Source organism: Oncorhynchus clarkii, chromosome 24, assembly GCF_045791955.1.
Source record: "Oncorhynchus clarkii lewisi isolate Uvic-CL-2024 chromosome 24, UVic_Ocla_1.0, whole genome shotgun sequence".
Classification (NCBI taxonomy): Eukaryota; Metazoa; Chordata; class Actinopteri; order Salmoniformes; family Salmonidae; genus Oncorhynchus; species Oncorhynchus clarkii.
This window is the reverse complement of record NC_092170.1, coordinates 29,827,678-29,844,443: the sequence shown is the minus strand read 5'-3', so window position 1 is coordinate 29,844,443 and position 16,766 is coordinate 29,827,678. Positions and strand designations below refer to the sequence as shown.

Here is a 16,766-nt window from a genome sequence, read left to right as displayed (position 1 = left end):
CAATGATCCCAAACACACCGCCCGGGCAACGAAGGAGTGGCTTCGTAAAAAGCATTTCAAGGTCCTGGAGTGGCCTAGCCAGTCTCCAGATCTCAACCCCATAGAAAATCTTTGGAGGGAGTTGAAAGTTCGTGTTGCCCAGCAACAGCCCCAAAACATCACTGCTCTAGAGGAGATCTGCATGGAGGAATGGGCCAAAATACCAGCAACAGTGTGCGAAAACCTTGTGAAGACTTACAGAAAACGTTTGACCTCTGTCATTGCCAACAAAGGGTATATAACAAAGTATTGAGATAAGTATTTGGTCAATAACAAAAGTTTATTTTCCACCATAATTTGCAAATAAATTCATTAAAAATCCTCCAATGTGATTTTCTGAATTTTTTTTTCTCATTTTGTCTGTCATAGTTGAAGTGTACATATGATGAAAATTACAGGCCTCTCATCTTTTTAAGTGGGAGAACTTGCACAATTGGTTGTTAACTAAATACTTTTTTGCCCCACCGTATGTACGTAAATACATACATGTATATAAATAATCAGTTAAAGAGAATCGATGGGAGGTGTCAGTGTTATTTGTCACATGCGTCGTAAACAACAGGTGCAGACCAACAGTGAAAATGCTTACTTATGGATCCTTTTCCAACAAACCAGAGTAAAAAACAAACAAAACAAAGAATGACACGTAATAAATGCACAGTGAATAACTATAACATGGCTATATAGAGCGAGTAGCAGTAGCGCCGATGTGTCGGGAACACGGTAATTGAGGTAGCCATGTACATAAACATATCAACAAAAGTATGTGGATGCCCCTTCAAAATTAGAGGATTTGGCTATTTCAGCCACCCCCGTTGCCGACAGGTGTATAAAAAGAAAAAAAAAATTTTTTTTAAATCAAGTACACAGCCATGCAATATTCATAGACAAACATTGGAAGTAGAATGGCCTTACTGAAGAGCTCAGTGACTTTCAATGTGGTTCCGTCATAGGATGCAACCTTTCCAACAAGTCAGTTCGTCAAATTGCTGCCCTGCTAGAGCTGCCCCAGTCAACTGTAAATGCTGTTATTGTGAAGTTGAAACGTCTAGGAGCAAACAGCTCAGCCGCGAAGTGGTAGGCCACACAAGCTCACAGAACCGGACCGCTGAGTGCTGGGGGTGAAAAAATAAAATAATATATATATATTTTTTAAGTGTCTGTCCTCAGTTGCAACACTCACTACCGATGTCCAAACTGCCTCTGAAAGCATTTGATTAGCTGTTTAGCAGTCTTATGACTTGGGGGTAGAAGCTGTTCAGGGTCCTGTTGGTGCAGGGCCTCATGCCAAATAATTTAAGCCTCTTGAAGAGGAAGAGGCGCTGTTGTGCCCTCTTCACAACTGTGTAGGTGTTTGTGGACCAAGGGTTGGAACCAGTTCAGGGAACTGAACCGAAAACTGGAAAAATGTATTTTATTGAGGAACAGAACCCAAACCTGAAACGAAAGTGATCCATCTTCCGGGAACAGAACCTTAATTTTAAAAGCATGGAAAAGTTAATAGCGTTCCAGAAATGTTTTTCCAGTCCGACAAAAATTGTAACAAGTGCCTGCGCAAAGCCTTCACTGTCAATCAGAAATGTATTCCTGCATCTGCCAGCTGGAAATCTTTGCCAGTGGGTGTGTGGGTGTGCATAGGTTACCTGCCCCTCCCCTGTGAAGCATAGGTTACTGTAGCCTACAGACGACATTACAAGTGTTCAGAAATTAGGGAGAGATGTTTAATTAGAGAAGAACAGATTCACTTTAACGTTAGTTAAGGATACTATAGTCATGTTTCACATTAGATTTATTAACTACAAAAAGGTAAGGCGTGTTTTTAATTCTAGTGCTGCTCTGCACACAAGCTTATTAGCTAGCTAGCTGGTCCAACATCAAACCAACTCGAAGGTTCAAAGGCATTCCAAGTTCCTCCATAAAAGTCGCTCCTCCGTAGGTATAATTCTATGGGCCTAATTCAGATAATGCACGTCATAACAAGATGCCCAGTGCTTCAAGGCAAGCTTTTTCAATTCTCTCTCCTCACCCGCAAAATGTCAGTTACATCACACCCTACACTGACTGGCAGCACAGTGAGTGTCTTTCATTATGATTCAACGATGCTGTTACGGCAAAATACAACTTTCCTATACAGACTAAATCGCTTACCCATCTATTTCAGAAAGGAACAATAAAAACCAATACTTTGTCCCCCGTTAGAACAGGTTCAGAACTTTATTTTGCTGGTGTGAAAATTGGAACCGAATTTTAAAAAAATACGGTTTTGTTCAGAACGAAACGATTGGAGAATGATTTAGGTTCCATCCCCTGGACCATGATAATTCACACAGAGGAACTTGAAGCTCTCGACTCGCTCCACTACAGCCCCTTTGTCTTGCTCACATTGAGGGAGAAGTTGTAGTCCTGGCACTGCCAGTTCCCTGACCTCCTCCCTATAGGCTAGCAAACTTGACGATGGTGTTGGAGTCACCCCCATGTTGATGGCAGGCATGGTGGATGGGTTGTTGCCTACCCTCAACGCCTGGGGGCAGCCATCAGGAAGACCAGGATCCAGTCGCAGAGGGAGTTGTTCAGTCCCAGAGATTGGAGGGGATTATGATGTTGAAGGCTGAGCTGTCGTCAATGATCAGTATTCTTACATTAACATTCATTTTGTCCAGGTGGGTGCATGCAGCGTGGGGTGCAATAGAGATCGTGACATTTGTGGACCTGTTGGGACAGTATATGAATTTGAGTGGGTCCAGTGTGTTTGGGGTGGTGTTGTACATGTGACATTCAAATTTGAAACTGATGTGAGCAATGAAGAGCCTTTTAAAACATTTCATGGCATAGTGACAGTCATTCAGGCAGGTTACCTTGACGTTCTTGGGCACAGGGACTATGGTGGTCTGCTAGAAACAAGTTGGTATTACAGACTGGATTAGGGATAGGTTGAAAATGTCAGTGAAGACACTTTCCATCTGGCCCCGCAGCCTTGCGAATGTTGACCCGTTTAAAAAGGACTTACATCGGCTACAGAGAGCGAGACCACACGGTCGGTGAGTGTTTGAGAAGGAATGAGAGGAGAGAGAGATGTGGTTCTCTGAGTGTGAGACTGTATGTATAGCCCTTCAACCCAAAGTGGCATTTCACTCCCCTTCTTTCCTCTCCAGCCAAGAGTAGACAACAGGTATTGCAAGCACTTCAACTCAGATATTTCTGCAGCTCACCCTTCCTCCTCTCCCCCATCCCCCCTTACTCCTACATAAAAAACAGTGTGCAGGTGAAGTTGGATGCCCAAAAGGGCTTATATGAAAACCTCACCACAAGACACCCCCCCCCCCCAAAAAAGGAAAAAGGTTGCTCAATTAGTTAAACAAAGTATATTAAGTCTAAATTGTACATAATATACTCAGTACGCACATACCACAACATTACCCTGCTGTTTACATAAAGCACATGTATTACACCACCTCCGTCATTTAAAGGGTTATATACCCTCACTATGGGCAGAGGAAATGTAAACTCTGTGGTATGGTAGATAAACATATTGCAGGCACACTGGAGGAAGGCTGCAGACTTCCTGTGTTTTCCCAATGGCAAAGATGGCCAATCTCGTTAAGGAGGGCGTGACCCTGGGCAGCCCAGGGAAACATGCCAGAGTTTAGTTGTGTGTTTTTATCTGTCTGTTCACTACACAGTGACACTCAGGATGGAACACGTCAACCACCTTTAAAAGGGACTGGATAAATTCACAGAAAGAGAGCGATGAAATGGTCGTAATCAAATATACTGCACGCAGTCACACACACAGTCCATTCTGAGTTTCTCCAGAATAGGGTTTGGAAATGGACAGCTAAACATGTCAAACAAACAAGCAGAGACACACACACACACACACACCACAAAAAACCCTACAAGCGGCAGACTCATGCTCATTCCAGGAACTGTGTGGCTGTAGCAGTACTGATACGATCTTGTAGTCTGGAGAGTCAATGTTTAACTGACTGGATGGATTCATAGGGATCTGGGCTTATCAAAGCTCTCACATCACATGACCCAATACATCCAAGAGCTGTGTGTTCCTCAGTCTGTCAGTGTCTTCTTTTATGTGTGTGTGTGTCTGAATGAGTATACGGTTCATTGCCATCTGTGCGTCTGTGTCAGTCTCGGACTGTATCGCTCTACCAGGAAACCCTGATGCTAAACGCTAACCAAAACGCCAAACCCCTAGCAACACAGCCCACAAATCAAATGTTATATTTGTCACATGCTTCGTAAACAACAGTTGTAGACGAACAGTGAAATGCTTACTTATGGGACCTTCCCAACAATGCAGAGAAATATATAGAAAACAATAACAAAGAATAAATTCATAATGAGTAATGATAACTTGGCTATATACACTGGTACCAGTACTGAGTCGATGTGCAGGGGAATAAGGTCATTTTGGTAGACTTGTACATATATGTAGGGGTAAAGTTACTAGGCAACAGGATAGATAGACAGTAAGAGCAACGAATGTGATGAGTCAAAATAATTAGTGCAAAAAGGGTCAATGCAGATAGTCCTGGTAGCTATTGATTTAACTAACTACACAAAACAAAAATAAAACGCAACATTATTCGTCATTATTAGTCTTCAAGTTGAGGGAACGTTCAATTGGCATGCTGACTGCAGGAATGTCCACCAGAGCTGTTGGCATAGATTTTTATGTTAATTTCTCTACCATAAGCCACCTCCAATGTCGTTTTAGAGAATTTGCCAGTACGTCCAGCCAGCTTCACAGCCGTAGACCACATGTAACCACGCCAGCCCAGGACCTCCACATCCAGCTTCTTCACCTGCGAGATCGTCTGAGACCAGCCACCCGGACAACTGATGAAACTGTGGTTTTGCACAACCGAATCATTTCTGCCCAAGCTGTCAGAAACCGTCTCAGGGAAGCTCATCTGCGTGCTCGTCATCCTCTCCAAGGTCTTGACCAGACTGTAGTTCGGCGTCGTAACCGATTTCAGTGGGCAAATGCACACTGGCATACGGGAGAAGTGTGCTCTTCACGGATGAATCCCGGTTTCAACTGTACTGGGCAGATGGCAGGCAACGTGTATAGCGTCGTGTGTGGGCAAGCAGTGAGCGGATGTCAACATTGTGAACAGAGTACCCAATGATGGTGGTGGGGTTATGGGGTCACGGACAATGAACACAATTGCATTTTATCAATGGCACATAGATACTGTCACGAATTCCTGAGGCCCATTGATCGTGTCATTCATCCGATACCATCACCTCATGTTTCAGCATGATAATGCACAGCCCCATGTTGCAAGGATCTGTATTCAATTCCAGGAAGCTGAAAATGTCCTAGTTCTTCCATGGCCTGCATACTCACCAGACATGTCACCTATTGAGCATGTTTGGAATGCTCTGGAGCGACAGGGTGTTCCAGTTCCAGTCAATGTCCAGCAACACAGAGCCATTGAAGAGGAGTGGGACAACACAATCAACAGCCTGATCAACTCTATGTGAAGGAGATGTGTCGCGCTGCATGAGGCAAATGTTGTCACCCCAGATACTGACTGGTTTTCTGATCCCCGCATCTGTGACCAACATACGCATCTGTATTGACAGTCATGTGAAATCAATAGATTAGGGTCTAATTATTATTTTTTCCTTATGTGAACTGTAACTCAGTAAAATCTTAGAAATGTTATCATGTTGCTTTTATATTTTTGTTCAGCATAATTAGCAGTCTTATGGCAGAGACACAGGGGCGCAGTTATTGATCCATTCCTGTAAAACAGCACACCCCTCTAATAGAGATGAAGAGACTAGAAATAGATCCACCGTTCGTCTAATCTGCCTGGAACTCCAGTAAAAAAGGGGCATTGTTGTTCAAGCGTGCTTTGCAGGCTAAAATAACACTGGGCTCTTCACTGAATCAATGGCTAACTAGCGGGCAGGCTCATGGCGCTAGTCGAACAACGACAGCTTGACGTAGCACTATGCACAAAGCCGTGGTGGATGATGCAGGTCTGGGTGCTGCGTCGGTGCTCTGAGCGTAGATGCTTACACAGACAGAAAGCCTTCACACACACACACACACACACACACACACACACAGTATACACTTCTTCAAAAATAGTCCGAAATAATCGAAGATAAACATTAATGGCATATTTCTTGAGTTAAGTTTTTGCAGAGGAGTTCTTAGTCGCTCAATTTTGCATCTGACAAAGATGTTTGGTGCAGTATTTCTCAAGTGAAAAAATATGCATGAGGACAAATCGTCAAATCGTTGAATGACAGGCACTTCCTTTAAGAATCCCTGCTGTTGACCAATCGCCGAAGAGGGAGGTCGTAGACTTTGGCTTGCCTCAAGAAAAAAAAAGAAGGTGCTCAAACAGTTCAAAGCAAACAAAAATGTCACAAAATCTCAATATACGAACAAACTATTCCGAACTGTTTTGGCTGAGAAGCATGCAGACACCTTCATCCAATTGAGTTTTTGTAATACTTTTTCTTAAAATTAGGAACATTTTCTATAACTTTGACTTTGGAAATGTGGAGTAGATCTGGAGAAAAAACACAAATTGAATCGCTTTTTAGATTAAGTTCACGGGGGTGTAGAATTTCCATAGGCACTAAGTAACAGCTCATTTTTCACCTTGTCTAGAGAACACTGCCTACATGACATGAAGACAGACCCGTATCAACTGACTAGATCTGAAGACCCACCAGCCAGAGACACACCACAACCTAATCTGCCACCTTTAAAGAATTCCCAAACTGTTCCACTCTTATCACTGTACCAACACCACACTGGCAGCCTGGCTCAGTCAAACCCTTTCTACCACTTACCTTTCCCATCACACACCCCCTTCATCTCCTCCACCCATCCCCTCTGTGGTATGCAAGGAATGTAGATTCTGAGGGGTGAATCACACCCTCCCCACCCAACTCTGTCTCCCTCTCTCCACCTCCCCACTGACCCCGCTCCCACTTCTGACCCATGTCCTGCTACCCCCCACCCTCAGAACTATTCAACCCCCTTTCATTACATTACAAAATGGCACCCCCTGAGGTGCAGTGTCACCATCTCAACACTGTGGAATTGTCTTCTTATATCACCAGAGGCTGCTGAGGGGAGAACAGCTCATAATAAAACAAGGCCTCAATACACACTTAGTGTTGATAGTACCTTCAAACCATGAGTGTCTCAGAGTACAATGATCCACTTACTGTTATCTCAAGCTAGATCTGTTGTCCTTCCACCTGAGAGCCATTGGAGATCCATTCAAAATGCTGCACTTACAACAATTTCCATTGAGCATTCTTTTAAACCAGGATTAGGCTTAATATCTGGGTCTGAGTTCGGGTTATATATCTGATAACAGTCTCAGTTGAGCATGTTTTAAACCAGGACTAGTCTAGGTCTGGGAAAACTGGCCCTAGTAGTAGTACTCTTCACATCCTCTCAGCAACAACTAGACAAGATGGTGCCGGCAGGTGTGGCAGCTCTGCTTCTAGCTCCTAAGCAACTTTAAACAAGCATTTCGCTACACCGCAATAACATCTGCTAAATATGTACAGTACCAGTCAAAAGTTTGGACAAACATACACATTGAAGGGATTTTCTTGATTTTTACCATTTTCTGCCAAGAGTGTGCAAAGCTGTCAACAAGGCAAAGGATGGCTACTTTTAAGAATCTCAAATATATTTTGATTTGATTAACACTTGTCTACTACATGATTCCATATGTAATTTCATAGTTGATGTCTTCCCTAATATTCTACAACGTAGAAAACAGTCAAAATAAAGAAAAACCCTTGAATAAGTAGGTAGAACCAATAACATCTGCTAAATATGTATGAACTCGGCCTCCCGGGTGGCACAGTGGTCTAAGGCACTGCACTGGCTTGGTTGGGTTGTGTATCGGAGGACGCATGGCTTTCGACCTTCGTCTCTCCCGAACCCGTACGGGAGTTGTAGTGATGAGACAAGATAGTAGCTACTAAAACAATTGGATACCACGAAATTGGGGAGAAAAAGGAGGGTAAAATTCACACACAAAAAAAAAGGCTCCTTTAGTCTTAATCACACACTGAACTCAGTGATCAAGAGCTCACTCTCACACACACACTCTCTCACACACACTCTCTCTCACACACACATACACACACACTCTCACAAACACTCTCACACACACACAAACACACTCACACAAACACACTCACTCACACACTCTCACACACACAAACACACAAACACACGCTCACACACACACACAAACACAGGAATGCAACATAGCACACATTACGCTCTCACCAAACACACAGGTCCTCAAAGGGGCTTTACAGAGGACCCTGCGTCATCAAGGCCTGGCCGTAAACAAAAGACTGTCCATCACAAGCACAATACACAGCCACACTAGGACACTTATATTACAGCTCTATTACACACTTACAGTTCATACATTTGAATGATCTAAGAGAACTGTGATGATGGTGTGAGAGGAATGTGTGTTTCACTCTTTACCTTAACCCCTGTTCTCCCAGATGGGAGGGGCTGTGTGTGAGGGGGATATAGTTGTCAGAGTACCCCTGTTCTCCCGGCTGGGAGGGGGCTGTGTGTGAGGGGGATATAGTTGTCAGAGTACCCCTGTTCTCCCAGATGGGAGGGGGCTGTGTGTGAGGGGGATATAGTTGTCAGAGTACCCCTGGATGTTGTAAATCAGTTACCTTCTGCCTGCATGACTGAACAAAGGTCTGGCCCAGCCTAGGTCATGGTGCAACACACACACACACACACACACACACACAAGGGTGAGAAGGAGGAGTAGCAGATGTGATGACCATGATCACCAAGACCATGATGTCTGCTCACCAGTGCACAAATACTAGCACACTATATTGTACATGTACATTAAAATCCACACGTGCACATTTTTGTGTCGGTGTCACACAACACACCTTACCTGTATGAGTGATGTACAGTATTTGGTTAAGAACAGCCAGAGGTCAGGTGGTAAACAACAGGCAGATGAGGGAGAGGAACTGCAGCCCAGACGGACCAAAGTGTCCAGGCCGAGTGGGTCCATCTATCTCACAGCAGGGCAGGGGAGAGAAGGTTATGAGGTTCCTTCACCTTAATTAATACAACTAGAAAATATCCCATTGTCATCAACTGAAAATGTCCCTGACTGTACATACACAGAGTAGGTAGGCGGCAGGTAGCCTAGTGGTAAGAACGTTGGGCCAGTAACCGGAAAGTCGCTGGTTTGAATACCCGAGCCGACAAGGTGAAAAAAATAATATGTCCGTGTGCCCTTGAACAAGGCACTTCACCCTTATTTTTCTCCAGGGGTGCAGTACTACTATGGCTGACCCTGTAAAATGACACATTTCACTGCAACTATTTGGGTCACATATGACATTATGTTTTGTAAGGTTCACTAAAACTACAGTACATACATCTGTGTGTAGAACAGCATCTGTGTGTGTTGTGTGCGTAACTGTAGCAGTTATGTAGCAGCCTTAAGGCGGCGTTGTCATGGTGAGTGGGGCAGTGTCACTCCCTCAAATTACAGAGAAGTCTAAACCTCCAGGTCAGGACCACATCCCTCTTCTCTACCTCAGTCTAACCTTGCCTGACGACTCAAACTGAATTCTTCCACTACTCGATGTTCACTACAGACTTCAGTCAGAGACTGCCATCGTTGAAGTCATTTGCAGTGATGTCAAAATGAGGAGTGTTGTACAAAACAAAGCCATTGGATCATCTAACCAGAGTATCAAAGTTAATGACGAATTTACAAAACAGCGCTTTACTCACAGGTGTCCTGGCTTTGGCCCAACCCATTTGTTTCTGTGACCAATCAAAATGATTAGAATGTGTCTGCATTCTAGAAATTGCCAGGGAGGTACTCAGTTTCAGACTCATTGCGGAGAATAAACTAACGTCCGTGGGCATAGCATTTGGCCAGAGCAAGGAGTTTGGGTAGCCTGGGAAAGTCTACCCCTCCTCTCATCAAGCTCTTCTTCTCTAACTCTACTTGCCTCACTTCTCTTTCTCTACAGTATAGCCATCCAACCCCATTCTACACCAAGCAAACCACAATCCAACCCCCATTCTATACTAACCCTCAATTCAAAACTAGATCTGTCTATGCCCATCTGCATCTTTCTTTCCTTCCATTGACCTCTCAACCTTTCAACTTCTATTTCCTCTCTCCTTTACAAAACAAAGTAATTAGAGGTCGACCGATTAATGGCCGATTTCAAGTTTTCATAACAATCGGAATTCTGTAATTTTGGGTGCCGATTTTGCCTATTTAAAAAAAAAAAATTGCACCTTTATTTAATCTTTATTTAACGGGGCAAATCAGTTAAGAACACATTCTTATTTTCAATGACGGCCTAGGAACGGTGAGTTAACTGCTTTGTTCAGGGGCAGAAGGACAGATTTTTATCTTGTCAGCTCAGGGATTCAATCTTGCAACCTTACAGTTAACTAGTCCAATTGTGTCACTTCTCTGATGAGTCAGGCGAACTAATTTGCCAGAATTTTACGTAATTATGACATAACATTGAAGGTTGTGCAATGTAACAGGAATATTTAGACTTATGGATGCCACCCGTTAGATAAAACATGGAACAGTTCCGTATTTCACTGAAAGAATAAACGTCTTGTTTGAGATGATAGTTTCCGGATTCGACCATATTAATGACCTAAGGCTCGTATTTCTGTGTGTTATTATGTTATAATTAAGTCTATGACTTGATAGAGCAGTCTGACTGAGCGATGGTAGGTACCAGCAGGCTCATAAGCATTCATTCAAACAGCACTGTCGTGCGTTTTGCCAGCTCTGCCGTTTATGACTTCAAGCCTATCAACTCCCGAGATTAGGCTGGTGTAACCGATGTGATGTGAAATGGCTAGCTAGTTAGCGGGGTGCACGCTAATAACGTTTCAAATGTCACTCGCTCTGAGACTTGGAGTAGTTATTCCCCTTGCTCTGCATGGGTAACGCTGCTTCGATGGTGGCTGTTGTCGTTGTGTTCCTGGTTCGAGCCCAGGTAGGAGCGAGGAGAGGTACGGAAGCTAGAGTGTTACACTGGCAATACTAAAGTGCCTATAAGAACATACAATAGTCAGGTATATGAAATACAAAAGGTATAGAGAGAAATAGTCCTATATATTTCCTATAATAACTACAACCTAAAACCTCTTACCTGGGAATATTGAAGACTCATGTTAAAAGGAACCACCAACTTTCATATGTTCTCATGTTCTGAGCAAGGAACTTGATAGCTTTCTTACATGGCACATATTGCACTTTTACTTTCTTCTCCAACACTTTGTTTTTGCATTATTTAAACCAAAATGAACATGTTTCATTATTTATTTGAGGCTGAATTGATTTTTCTTTTGGTATATAAGTTAAAATAAGTGTTCATTCAGTATTGTTGTAATTGTCATTATTACACATACATTTTTAAAAATCGGCCAATTAATCGGTAACGATTAATAATCGGTATCAGCGTTGAAAAATCAAAATCGGTCGACCTCTAAAACTAATGTATATTAACCTCCCCTTCTATCCGCCTTTATTGTTTGCCTGCATAGCTGTACCTCTCCTTTCTGCCTCTTCCTTTCTCCCCGATGTTCATCGCTCCTCCTCCCTCCCTCCTCTCTGAATTCCTCTGCAGGTCTTGGCTTGTGAAGCAGGAAAGTGGAGAATTCCACTTTCCTGGCTGTTCTCTCTGGTTCTCTTACTGGACATGTCATACTTCCTATATGTCTGCCTGTCCTGTATATGCTCATTAGATATTTAAGCACCACTATATGTGTAAACCTATCTACTGTAATATATATATCTGTATGCATGTGTCCTCATCTGAGGATATTAAGCCACAGAAGGTAGTTGGCTCGTAGGATACAACTGTTTGATGGGGCATGACACACACCCACCCCAAACATACACACACAGGAGCACAGCTGCTCACACACTGGCTTCCTTTCAGATTTCCAAGAGGATATTACACAAGCCATCAATGGCTGTGAGGGGTGATTCCATTTGACTGTGACAGCAGGAAGTGTGTGTGAACCAGTTAGGGAGCGAGGGGACAGTTGAGGAGGATGGTGGCAGCAGTATTTGCAGACGCAGGTGTCTCATTCCTTTAACAAGAACACTGACTACTGTACAAAACATACCCGACCTCAACTGTATTGTATAAACAGGCAGGTGGTGAGTACATTTCCATGAAGAGTACTTGATACATTGGAAAGACTTAACAAAAACACAGAAATGCAATGCTATTTGGCCCAAAACGGAGAGTACACAGGAAAGCTTTGACTATGTACAGTCTCAGTGATCATAGCCTTGCTATTAAGAAAGGCCGCTGAAGGCAGACCTGACTCTCAAGAGAAGACAGGCTATGTGCTCACTGCCCACAAAATTAGATGGAAACTGAGCACCACTTCCTAACCTCCTGCCAAATGTATGACCATATTAGAGACACAGATTTCCCTCAGATTACAGATAAAGAATTTGAAAACAAACCCGATTTTGATAAACTCCCATATCTACTGGGTGAAATACCAGTGTGCCATCACTGCAGCAAGATTTGTGACCTGTTGCCACAAGAAAAGGGCAACCAAGTGAAGAAGAAACACCATTGCAATTACAACCTATATTTGTTTATTTATTTTTCCTTTTGTACTTTAGCTATTTGCATATCATTACAACACTGTATATAGACATGACATTGTAACGTCTATTCTTTTGGAACTTCTGTGAGTGTAATGTTACCTGTTCTTTATTTCACTTTTGTATATCATCTACTTCACTTGCTTTGGCAATGTTAACATGTTTCCCATGCCAGAAGAGGAGACACACACACACACACACACACACACACACACACACTGAAACTGGCTCATTTAAAGGTGTAGGAACTGTAAAAACCAGTCCTTTTAGCTATCACTGTTCACTATGAGGAGATCAAAGTTCTCATGAGACGCAGGTCTTTTAATAACTTTTACTCCGTCATTAAGTTTCTTAGGAGAGGCCTGGTTGTGGAGTAAATAGCAGGTTGTCTAAAGGGCTGCATTGTTAAGGAGACTGACGTCAGCAGCGTTATCAGTGCCCCCCCCCACCACCTCAGAGGGGGCTTGAGAACAGCCCCGCCCAACATGGGGCTGCCTGGCCCGCAGCCAGATTAAAAATCTCTCCTCTGTTTCCCACAGGGTTAACAGACCAACTCAAAATAACATTATCCCTCAAGAGAGAACTAAATACAAGTCCAATTGATTAGTAGACACATTTCAATGAGAAGCTACAGTAAATACTTAACATTATCTGTGTACAATCAGAGCTCCAAATGTCAACTTAATCATGACGTGTTCACCAATGATCCTCGCTTTCTGCACTATTGAACACAGTACAATCATGAGGCTACACACAAACCCTTTTAATAGTTTAATATTATCATTCACAAAACAGACAATTCAGATCTAACCTTTCTTTCCGATAAGTGCATTAAAGCTCTGAAATATATTTTGTTGGCCACCCTCTGGGAAAACTCTTAAAATAGTGTGTGTATAGAGCACAGCTACTATAAGAGTGTGTGTGTTTCTGTGTGCGTGTCTGTGCTTGTGTACTGTATGTGGAAATACGTCAAGTGTGTGTATTAAGTGTTTATGCAGACAAATTGTCCCCTCGGAGGAACAGAGTTCTCTCTCACATGACTGAGAGAAATGCTCCATTCATGGCTCTAGTCGCCACCACCTCTCCCCCAGACCCCGTGTGTTAGTGCTCCGGGGGCTGTGTGTGTGTGTGTGTGTGTGTGTGTGTGTGTTATAATTTGCTCTCATAGCCACACTATAGTTGACACACACTCCTATTTGTGTCCCCGACGGTCCCCTGACCTGTGACATCATGGCTCCCTCGTCTCGTCCGGCTGGGAAGCTTACTGACTTACTGTCACATGGTGCTTCGGTCCCAGCCAGGCACTGATTCACAAAACCAACACCACTGCAAACACACACAGTCTGAATCCAATGATTATTTAGACAATAATAGAGCAATGGGATTTGTGTGTGGAGTGAGATGGTAATGAAAGAAGAGAGAAACATGTCTGAGTTGTAACACGTGTCAATTCCGTTGTCTTATCTTGAATGGAAGTGAAACGGGTGTGTGGACCAAATGTACACATCTCAGTCATACAGTGAAGCTAAGTCACATTCTGTTTGTATCCACTTTAACCACTATAGAATATGCTGCCAAATAATTAGACCTGGCCTACTTAAAAATGCACTATTCAAAAATCACTCCACCATTTCCTGGTCGCTAAAATTCAAATAGTTTACCTAATTTCAGTATGTGACAAAACAACCAAGTATAATCATTGTGCCATCTAAACCACTGTAAAATATCTTTACCATAACCAAAAATATAGCATTTTCAGCTGTTTAAAGCTGGTGTACACAACCTAAAGTAAAAGATGCAAAAATTAAACTTAAGACAGAGAAGCATAGAAATAGTGCACATAGGACAGATCTACCACGTCTTAGACTTGTTTTCAACGAGAATGACAGATCTATAACTTATATTTCTATGTGAATTTCGTCAGGTCGCCCAAAAGGTTAATATTGCTGCTTAAGGGAGAAAATCTGAGATACAGACATGCTCAAACTTGCATGAGCATTTGAGTTCATGAAATATAAGTAAAATTGCGACACTTAATTCACTAATATTTTAAAAGACAGGTAAGGTGCGTCATCACATTGGCTAAGCAATAACTATGTCAAAGTCTCAAAGACATAGGCCGCTTGGAATTATAGTACTAGACACTTGTTTTTTGTCACCAAGTGTGCTCGGACGTAGCCTATCCAAGTGCTGGCAGAGGCTTACAAGCTGACAAAGTGGGACAAAAGGCCTGGCGAAAATGACAATGTGCTACAACAATTACTTGAATAACATATTCATACATTTTTGGGGACATGGCAGACAGTCATCTATAACGGCATTGACAGGCAGGCAGTCATGACTCTACTCCAGAAATGCACTATCCACCGGTCAACTGCTAAATTCTACCCAGCCTCACCAAAAACTTCCCGGTTTTAAAACTACCGCGAGACAAACGTCGATGCGACTTGCCCTATTTTACCACTCTGACAATGTTCCACGGAGGGATTCCCTTCCGTTTGAGAACGCGAAGGCATAGATTACATAAAAAATAAATCATGACATAACCGACAGCAAAGAAAAGCTATGCTATCAAGTGTAGCCTAAACATGTCCCCATCGTGTCATCCGTAGCCTAGAGTCAAACCGTGGTTCTGTATAGGCTGAGATCAGGCGAAAAGCCGCAGCGACTGCGTCAAACCAGAGTTTTAATGACAAGTCACCAAAGAATATTATACAACGACACCTAACATACCCGACCCAGCTGCACTGTAAATAAATAGCCTAATCATTTTGAGACCAAAACATGTCGCTGCTTTCAAAGGCCCATATTAATAAACGACTACAACCCGGTGATATTTTGCATAGTCTACCTAACTCGGGGGGGTTTGTAGTTCACATGGTCCCTGGTGTGGGCGAAACTTACGGATGAGAACACTAGGGATAAGGCAGCAAGCGTCATTGGGTGCTCAGAGAGCAAACCAATCATGAAACTCGTTTCGAAACGTTGCCTATTGTTTGACAAAAATAGGAAACTAATCTTTTCCCGACAAAAGTGCAAATGTAGCTTATAACTTCAAACAACAATCTGGGTGAGGTCACAACATAGCACTTCAACTCCACCTCGGTCGACTTGCTCAATGACTCCATGTAGGCTAGCCTACTAATTCGAGGAAGCGATGGAATAGTGCCAGGGACTTACCTTGAGTTATATTCTTCTTGGGAATATGAAAATAACGACCGTACGAATGAGGAAATAGGCCTAGTTAAAAGTTGTTTTCTCTCGATTGAATCCACAAGAACGACAGTTTTTCTCGCGTTTGAATCCACAAGAGCGAGAGTTAGGCTTTAGAAAAAGAATATGCCGATGCGTGGCAAAAGCCGTGAGAGCCCGCTGTCTTCTCCCTGCAGGACAATGCGGCCAGGTAGGCAGATCGGCGTTGGCTTCCTGTTTTTCAGAAGGTGAAAAACGCACAGCTCAGCTGCTGTTCGTTTTTTTCTTATTCTCTCCCTTCCCTTTCTCCCCCTCCCTGCGTAGCCTACACTGTTCTTGCAGCCGCCTAGTGCTCAACCGGCTTTGCATCTCCTATGTTCATATCCCCGGCATGTAACTTCGGGCTAGAGATTTCACCCGGAAACACAAAGTTCTGAAACCTCTCCAACTAATTGAGATGGGAAAAAAACGCGAGTGGAATTTGCCAGTTGAAACATTCCAACGCTGCCAAAGGCGCGTCGATTATCCCGGTGCATTATTTTGGGAGGGGGTCGCGTGTTGACTTGAGCCAGTCATTACAGGACTTTCTGTGCCAGCTGGTGCCTGCCTGGTTGTGATGCTGTGTTTAAAAAAATAGGTACACTATGCCTTATTTTGAATGCTAATAACTGTAAAGGCAGTGCATTAATATATAGCTTAGCCTACTATGAATAGGCCTACATAACCAACATGTAGCCCCATAGGCTAATAGTCCACATTAAACTAGGCTACAATGATTCATCATGGTTATGACTTAAATCGTCTCAAAGAAAGTAATGATAAGCCAGGGTTTTTTTATTAGAT

At 43.0% G+C, this 16,766-nt stretch overlaps 1 protein-coding gene across 1 annotated transcript in view; it reads right to left on the bottom strand.

Annotated features, from left to right (window-relative positions):
- The window catches only part of LOC139382907 (phosphatidylinositol 4,5-bisphosphate 3-kinase catalytic subunit beta isoform-like), an 84,551-nt gene extending 68,201 nt beyond the window's left edge, over positions 1-16,350 (bottom strand). Inside the window, exon 1 of the mRNA XM_071127168.1 lies at positions 15,912-16,350. The gene's annotated coding sequence lies outside the window, so the exon portion shown is untranslated. The remainder of the gene's footprint in view (positions 1-15,911) is intronic.
- Positions 16,351-16,766: the final 416 nt, after the last annotated feature.